This window comes from Arachis ipaensis, chromosome B08 (genome assembly GCF_000816755.2).
Source record: "Arachis ipaensis cultivar K30076 chromosome B08, Araip1.1, whole genome shotgun sequence".
NCBI lineage: Eukaryota > Viridiplantae > Streptophyta > Magnoliopsida > Fabales > Fabaceae > Arachis > Arachis ipaensis.
The window spans coordinates 219,467-229,192 of NC_029792.2; the positions used below are offsets into that span (position 1 = coordinate 219,467).

General features: G+C 34.1%; 1 non-coding gene across 1 annotated transcript; it reads left to right on the forward strand.

The window, feature by feature from the left end:
* Positions 8,538-8,619, forward strand: TRNAS-AGA. Its single transcript has one exon. It is a non-coding gene; the product is annotated as a tRNA-Ser (tRNA).

Here is a 9,726-nt window from a genome sequence, read left to right on the forward strand (position 1 = left end):
TCTTAATTAAGTATATATAGCAAGATATTAATTAATAATTAATTTATTTATCATATCTACTTTTCATCATTGTCTTCTTAGTACGAAGGAAATCATTAAATGCTTGTCTTCTCTATCACTCTTCTCAAGAACATATAGTATCTATATATCTTGTACCTAATTGAAACTTAATAATAAGATGTAGAATTAGATAGACAACCATGCAACTGCTCAAAACTAACATATGTATAAATGTATTTGAAATCTTTTATATATATTGTTAAATTAGAGAATGATATTATTAAAGGAAATGTCCCTTTCCAACGGAGCATATGTCTCTGGAGAAGGGGGCATGAGATTCAAACCATAGCCCCACACGTGGTGCAACCACATCATTCTTCTAAAGTCATTCGAACATAGAAAATTAACTAATGATTTTTCCCTAACTATATATGTTCTCATCAAAAGATGCCATACTCTACTATTTGATTTTTTTTTTCTAGAGCGATTACTCTTATCAAAATTTTATAATACACTGTATTTAATACTTACTCTAACTTAGGTTTAGAAATGTTTTCTAAATACCAAATTTGATTTCTAATTCAAATGTGAGCTACATGCGAGAGAGAATGCACTTCGACATCAAAGCGTACAAAACAATCTTAGACTTTCCCCTTAATCCACATGGAACAACCACCAACCTATGATTGATCTTTCTTAATGAATCTCAGGAAAAACGTTGGTGCCGTTGTTTTATAATATAGGAGAGTAGTTTCGATCATTGTAAGATATGAGAAAGGAAAAGTATGGGGAGTCAATGAAATATTTGTACAATGTGTATAATGGAGATTTAGGGAGTATTAGAGATATAACCATTAGTGTTACTTTTTTCCATGAGTGTAAGTTTTTGGGATGAGTAGTATCATGACATGGTATTAGAACTCTAGATACGAAAGGTTAAGAGTTCGATTCTTGGTGAATTTCAAAATTATTTTAAGCTTTTGGGATGAGTTATATCCAAGGTTCAGAAAACCGGACCGGTCATCAAACCGCTTTAGTCACTGGTTCACTGGTTCACTGGTCTAACTGGTTCAACCGGTGGTTCAACCGAAAAAACCGTTTAGAATAGAATAATAAATAAATTATAAATACACATCCTAAAATATAATTATAGTCTGATATAAATCTTAAAATATCTTCGAAATTTAAAACACTACATAAAATATCATCAACCAAATACATATGATCTTATCAAAATCCAAACTCAAAAGTTAAATAGTAATAAAAGCATATCTAAATATTAAATCCCAACATCATGGTTTATCAATCAAAATTCGCAAGAACTTGTTGCAAATCTGCTTCGGTGGGATGATCTTCACCTTCATTCCCACCCTGATCAGCAGAAGAAAGAGATGCAGCATAAAGACCACTACTACCACCGCCACTTTGATATAAATCAGCATCAATTTCACCTTTGGGGTGCAGGGTGCTCTACGGGTCGGGTCGGGTTAAGGGTTTCTTTTTTTTATAATAAAACGGCGTCGTTTATGCAGAACCGGCCGGCGGCCCAACCGGCCCAACCGGCCGGTTTTTAGCCGGTTCGCCGGTTCGTCGCCGGTTCTTTCCAGGACGGTTTTTGCAGGAGGACCGGACCGTCTGCATCGTCGGTTCGCGGTTAAACCGGTCGAACCGGCCGGTCCGGTCCGATTTTCAGAACATTGGTTATATCTCTAATATATATCCCTAGTAGGACTCTATAAGAAATATTAAGTGGATAAATTATTTTTTATTAGTCTTTTTTTTTAGTTCAATTGATTTTTATTAGTCCAATAAATTATGAGAGTCACTCAGATAAAGACGCTTAAAATGTCTTTAAATAAAGACATTTTTTAGTAATTAAAATTCAATACATATAATTAATTAAACTACGTTATTTGGTATAGTTCATCAATTTTTTAGTCAAATCAATTTGTCTGATCTAATTTTGACAAAAATAACATAATTTAATTGATTATATGTATTAAATTTTAATTATTAAAAAATATATTTAAAAATGTTTTAAGCGTCTTTGTCTAAATGGCTCCCATCTATAAATTATTAGACCAATTTATTTAAATTTAGTTATTAAAATGATTTGAAAATATAAAATTAGTGATAAGAAGATATACATGCAAAACACGTTCTGATTTGAAAGGTAAGTATATATTATGGTATTTTGATAAGGTGTTTGGTTATGTTTTTTGTTGGTGGTTGAATTTTAATCTCTTGTTTGAATTGAATAGAAGATCTGTTTTTATTTAGTTTTCGTGCATGTTAGATGTTTTAGCGTGTCTTTTGTTAGAATTAGATTTATTGTTTTAATAGCTAACTCAATTTATCTATTTTCGTTGAGCTTTTGTATTTTATTTTCCGTTTGTAGGAAGTTTTTATTTTAATAAATAAAATAAATATAATAATTACTAAAATAAATAATTTTAAAATTTATTATCGAAATCTGTCACCATCAATTTTTTTGTTTATACTGTGAACGAGATAATTTTATACATATCTCGTTTACAGTGTAAACAAGATAAGACATGTAGACGTGACACGTATATATCTCGTTTACACTATAAATGAGATACGTGTAAAATTATCTCGTTCACAGTGTAAACGAGATACAGTGAGACAAATTTTCAGTAGCTATAAAGGGATGTCTAACCTTGACATTCTTCACATTTATTTCATATCTTCTTCGGTCCTGTTTTTCTCATAAAAATAAGGTAACAATGGCCAGTAATAGCGTATACATCGTTGTGTGTGTTTACCCCTATTGTCATATGAGAAATAGCGACAATTGAGTGATATTTCAGTGTGAGAATTTGATTTTGTTGCGCACTCAGCGTGTGAGTTCGTTGTTCGAGTTGAAGAGTTTAATTTTGAGTAACCTTGGTGGCACAGAAACGAGGAAGGTCGGAAGGATATGGTATAGGTTGCTGGCACCGTTGGATAATTGAATTTTCCAATTTCGACTATTTCGGCTTCTAGGAGACGAGCATGTGCGACTCATGTTCGACATCTATAGGAGAATCATGGCGGAGCAAGTGATGGAGCTTTCTACCAAGGTTGGAGATGTTTGTGGTGGTGGTTATGTACACTCGACCTATGTACAGGATGATCGACCTCTCGCACCACCACCCATTCATGTCGCCATTCCAGTGGCGGACATGGAAATGTGTGAGGAAGATTCTGACAAAGAGTACGTTGCCGATAGTAGCGATAATGATTTTTTGAGGGGGTGATGACGAGGAGATTGTATCGGAGACGCCCGCTGAGAAAGTTGTATGTGCGCTATGTTTTGCCTCCCCTCCACCCAATTCTGGCGCTATCAGATGTACCAAGTCACCATCATACGTTGAATCTGGACGTCGTGTATGAGAGAACTTCGTTTTCTAACATGGAAGAGGAGGATTACAACCTAGATGGTGGGGTAGAGTTCGGGTCGGCCACAGATTCAAATGATGAGATGCAGTGATGCAGGTATGAATAATAATAATAACTACAATATTTGCCAGAATGCAGAGTATCGGGTGATCGAATCAGACCGATTAAAGTACCAAGTGCAATGTCATCAAGCTACAAATGGCTGTCCATAGAGTCTCCGTGTTGTCCTTCGACAGAACCTCGGATACTGGTGAGTTCAAGTTTAATTGAAGCGTACTTACTCATTTGTGGTTGCCATATATTAAGTACTTTTGAACCATGACGCCTAAACATGGCTGTTTTATTTCGTCAGGGAGGTTCGGAGGGTTGGTGGAGCGCACTCTTGTTTAGCACCCACCATGTCCCAAGACCATCGACAGTTGGATAGCAGTCTCATCTACAAGGTCATCTTGTCGTTGATACAGTCCAACCCATCCATCAGCATTCCTGTCCTGCAAGGTGCGGTTCGACAGAACTATCACTTCAAACCCTCCTATAGAAAGGTGTGGATGGCGAAGCAGAAGACAACTGCTCAAATCTACAGGGATTGGAAAGAGTCATACAACAAGGTGCCGAAACTACTTCAGGCACTACAAAATTATTTCCCGGGAACTATTTGTGAGCTACGGGCAGTACCGTACTACGATGGGCACCTTCTAGTACGTGACTGTAGCATGTTCGATAAAGTTTTTTTTAACTTTTCCATCATGTCTTGAGGCTTTCAAGTATTGCAAGCCGTTTGTTTCCATCGATGGCACGCATCTGTATGGCACCTCCCAATAGGGTCCCGTGGGAGCGTAGACCTAGGTGGTAAAGTATGCCACGTTCTGTAGGGTGATAGTGACCTCACCCCACGGAAGATGAAACATGTGGGTCTCCAGATGCCATCGCTCCATGAATGTCGTAATGAGGGCATTGTCGAATGTGAAATCCCTGAGAGGCACCATGTAGTCGAATTCAGCCTCCCTCAGAAACGGGACGATAGTGTCTGGTGGAGGAAGGATATAATCAATAAGTAATTTTAAAACTTTTATTGGTTCTTTTAAGTTTAACGGTCCTTATAATATCACTAAATTTTTAAATAGATTTCTATATTTTATTTATTAAATTCCTGCAAGGCGTGAAGAACTACAGTATTCACAGAAGTGCTGAGTACCAAGTGGTCGAATCGGACCGATTAAAGTACCATATGCATTGCCATCAAGCGGTAAATGGATGTCCATAGAGTCTTTGTGTTGCACTTCGATAGAACCTTTGATACTGGTGAGTTCAAGTTTAATTGAGGCGTACTTACTCATTTATGGTTGCCATATATTAAGTACTTTTGAACCATGACGCCTAAACATGGCTGTTTTATTTCGTCAGGGAGGTTCGGAGGGTTGGTGGAGCGCACTCTTGTTTAGCACCCACCATGTCCCAAGACCATCGACAGTTGGATAGCAGTCTCATCTACAAGGTCATCTTGTCGTTGATACAGTCCAACCCATCCATCAGCATTCCTGTCCTGCAAGGTGCGGTTCGACAGAACTATCACTTCAAACCCTCCTATAGAAAGGTGTGGATGGCGAAGCAGAAGACAACTGCTCAAATCTACAGGGATTGGAAAGAGTCATACAACAAGGTGCCGAAACTACTTCAGGCACTACAAAATTATTTCCCGGGAACTATTTGTGAGCTACGGGCAGTACCGTACTACGATGGGCACCTTCTAGTACGTGACTGTAGCATGTTCGATAAAGTTTTTTTTAACTTTTCCATCATGTCTTGAGGCTTTCAAGTATTGCAAGCCGTTTGTTTCCATCGATGGCACGCATCTGTATGGCACCTCCCAATAGGGTCCCGTGGGAGCGTAGACCTAGGTGGTAAAGTATGCCACGTTCTGTAGGGTGATAGTGACCTCACCCCACGGAAGATGAAACATGTGGGTCTCCAGATGCCATCGCTCCATGAATGTCGTAATGAGGGCATTGTCGAATGTGAAATCCCTGAGAGGCACCATGTAGTCGAATTCAGCCTCCCTCAGAAACGGGACGATAGTGTCTGGTGGAGGAAGGATATAATCAATAAGTAATTTTAAAACTTTTATTGGTTCTTTTAAGTTTAACGGTCCTTATAATATCACTAAATTTTTAAATAGATTTCTATATTTTATTTATTAAATTCCTATACTGTTTTAAATTTTATAATTAGATCTTTTCAGTATAAAAATATTAAAATTAAATAAATACTTTTTTATAAATTATAAATTTTATAATTAGATATTTAGTTACATATTTTTTAGAAAAATATTTAGTTTTAATATATTTGACATAAAAGAATCTAATTATAAAATTAAAAGGAGAAAAATAACTAAATTAACAAATATAAAAAATTTAATTATAAATTTAACGAAACTAAAAGAATTAAAATAGAGTTCCAAACTAATAATTATGTAGTAACAACCTAAGACAAGTGAAATAAAAGAGAGTTCTAAATTTTTACCAGTAAGTCAGCAACCTATTCCTAACTATACAAACAATATTCTAATTCTTGACGACTTCCCTAATCATGGCTACATACATACATATATTTTTATGAGATTGTATAAAATTCAACAAAACAGAATTAACCGCAAAGTTGGCTGTTCCGGCGTAATACGAAGTCTCGTTCAGCCTGTTAATATCTCTGTCGCTACTAGCTGCGCGTGCCATTGTCGTATTTATCGATTTTATAGTCAGAAAGCGGTAAAGAGAAAGTAGTTAAAAAGTTTAAACTGGTGTCCGGTCAAACGTGGTCAACGAGTTGTATATATAGTCGTCGCCCTCTCTTATCTCATTTACACTGTAAACGATATAAATTTTCACGTAAGTATTTCATTTACAGTGTAAACAAGATATACACGTATTACGTCCACGTGTCTTATCTTATTTTTACTGTAAACGAGATACGTATAAAATTATCTCGTTCACAGTATAAACGAGATAAAATAGGCCGACAAATTTTAATAATAACTTTTAAAATTATTTAATTCAGTTTAGTCCAACAATTCACCTAAAAAACGAAAATAAAAAAAAAGAGAAGTGTATAAAATTTTGTCTCAATTTTAGGTTGTCTAGTGCAATTTATGCACTTTTTTGTTACGAAAGTGACACGCTGACGTGCGTGTTTATGTGTTTCGAAATTTTTGAAACATTACCTTTTTATCTAGAAGACCGAAGTAATCTTAAGAAAGAATGATTCAGGAAATTCTTATCATTTAGGATTTAGGAACTTCTTTTACATTTCAAGCTAGCACACCATTTCGGACAATAATTCTTTATATAATCATTATATTCGTTGATTTTAATTTCTTCCACTTCTTTATAATTTTTGTCCAGCACTAAACTAAATTTCTTTCTTCCAATGCAACTCGTTTCACACACACAGAAGATCATACCTATGCTTTGCCCGTTTATTATTATTAAGATAAATTATTAAAATAATATTAAAAAATTTATTAAAAGATAAATTAAAAAAATACCAACGACAAATGATCATATAAGGTCGTCTTAGCTAGGTCCACACAAGGACTTCAATTGATACCTATTAAGGTCCAGTTACTACTATTAGGCTTTAATAATTATGCTAAATCATTATCAATGCCAAGAAACAAAAGAAATTAGTCATTATAATTAACAAAGAAATCAATATCTATGATTGACGATAATATAAAAAGTCGATGCAAATATGACTTCTGCAACTATAGATAGAATAAGTATGACAAGTTCAAAGAAAAAATGGTAGAAAAAGTAAATGAGCCAAGTACCAATTAAGTAGCTAGTTGTGTCAAAACTAATTAATAGTAAGAAAAATGAATCCCAACAATGGAATTGGAGATGCTCGAACGACAAAGCATTCATGAGTCCTTGACATCACATGTTGACAAGTAATGCATTCTTATCATCTTATGGTTGAAGTCAACTGTTCCAGTGAGTGAGTATGTCACAAAGTTTGTACGATTTTGTGAGGAATGGCCCCCAAATTGGGCCTGAGGCAGGTCGATGATTGTGGGCCCACCATTTCTTCCTTGAATACAAGATATGCAATATGTGTTCCTAATTTTTTATTTAACAGGGTTGCTGTTGGCGAATGATTTGCTATATATATAAGATAGAATTCGAACTTCTAATATTTATTTAAGTAGATTAAAAAATTGTTCATATCCTATAATCCTAACCCAAAATAAAATCAGATTCAAAAGAAACTAAAGTTCATCCAAGAAGGTGGTATCACTTACTTTGATTGAATTTTATATAGATCGGGCACAAAGACAAGTCAGTGCTACTTATTTAAATAAGTAACTAACTCTTAAGATACCTCTAATTAATTTAAAGTGTTTAGATTAGACCTCACCGCTTAAAAATGACCAAGTTTCACCTGGTTATAGAATGATTTATTTATTAATTAATTTTTGGTGTGCATAGAGTAATGACCAAAAATTTTTAAAACAAATTGTGCAACTTTCATTATAGGTTTTTTTTGTTATGCTAGTGATTGTGGGCTGAGTTCTATATTATAGTCCAATATTTACATTAATAGTAAATAAACTAAACTGAACTACTAAAAGAAATTGGGCTTTTGAATATTGCATGAGACCCATGGTATAAGAAATATTTGGATAGCAATATAGAATAAACAATTTGATATTGTCCCCAATAAATTCATCATGCAGAATACTAAAAAGGAAAACTCCACATGCAGGTACAGTAAAGAAAACATTGTTGAGAATGTGAAGTGAGTAGTTAGGATATGTTTGTTTTCATGTTCAAGGGAAGACATAAATTTTGTCCGGCATGACTAGAAATCATATGAACTTTGCCCAGGTTTGAATCCTGCTGTTCACGCTCTTAAATTTTTAATTTTTTTTAACTTTATTAATTATTACAAAATACAAAAAAATAAAATCACATATAAAACAAACATGAGGAGTGGATGTGCCGGAGTAGTTATCTGGCATGACTAGAAATTATGTGTGCTCTGCCCGCGCAGAGAATCCTGTTTGTTCACCCTTTTCCAGTTTTCATTTTTTTTATTACATAAGCCAAATAAATTTTATTTTTAAAAAATTAATATAAAAAGTGGACGTGCCGGAGTGGTTATCGGGCATGACTAGAAATCATGTGGGCTCTGCCCGCGCAGGTTCGAATCCTGCCGTTCACGGTTTTTTTTTTTTTCCGCAAATCACCTCCTCTAATGTGCAAACAATAACCTTATGCTTATATACAAGAAGCTAATAAAATTTTTATTCTACCTAATTGTACAACCTATATTAACTAGAATAGACATATAAAATGAACGATTTTTTTTTTTCCGCAAATCACCTCCTCTAATGTGCAAACAATAACCTTATGCTTATATACAAGAAGCTAATAAAATTTTTATTCTACCTAATTGTACAACCTATATTAACTAGAATAGACATATAAAATGAACGATGCAACTATGGTAAATAAATAATAAATAAATGATCTAACTATATACATCTTAGTCATGCCAAATAGAATTACTATAATGGATAGCCAATTAATCATTTACAAGCTACAACACGTTCTCTTCATATTCTTCTTGTTCACGACAACGTGACAAGTTCAGCATAATTATTGAGTTGTAATTTGTAAACCACCAAACTAAAGGGGAAAAAGAAAAAAAAAATTAGAATTTAGATAGACAAATGGAATGACATAGCGTGGCGTTATTGATCATTACCTTTAATTTGTTAAAATTATAAAGTTATATTTTAGGATGAATGTAGTAAATATGTTGAGCTCTGCTAATTAACCAACCAATTAATATATTAAGATTAATTAGCAGAACCCAGCTTCAAATAAGATTATAAGAAACATTCTTCCCAAGTCCCTATAATTAATAATGAAGTATTGGATGTACACCTAACTAGGAATAGTACAAGGTCTAAAAACCGTATATAGGGATTGTAACGTGACTCAAGTCACGAGAGACTCATTGATATCTTTCACTGGGACGACCAAGTCGTTTACGTAATTCACACTTCTTCTTTTCATTACCGACCTAAAGCGCAGCATAGCTTTGCTCTTTTAATTCCTAAACATATGCTCTTAATTTCCTCTTTTTCTTTTCTAATATTAATTTTGCTTTTGCTTTTGCTTTCATGAAAATAATAATCCCATTATACTAATAGTAGTTACGTTAGGGACCTAGTAACTCTAATAATTCACTAATACCGTTTAGCTTGTCATATGTTAATCAATTTAACTATTTTTTCTAATTTTCTATTAGATTTTGTTAATT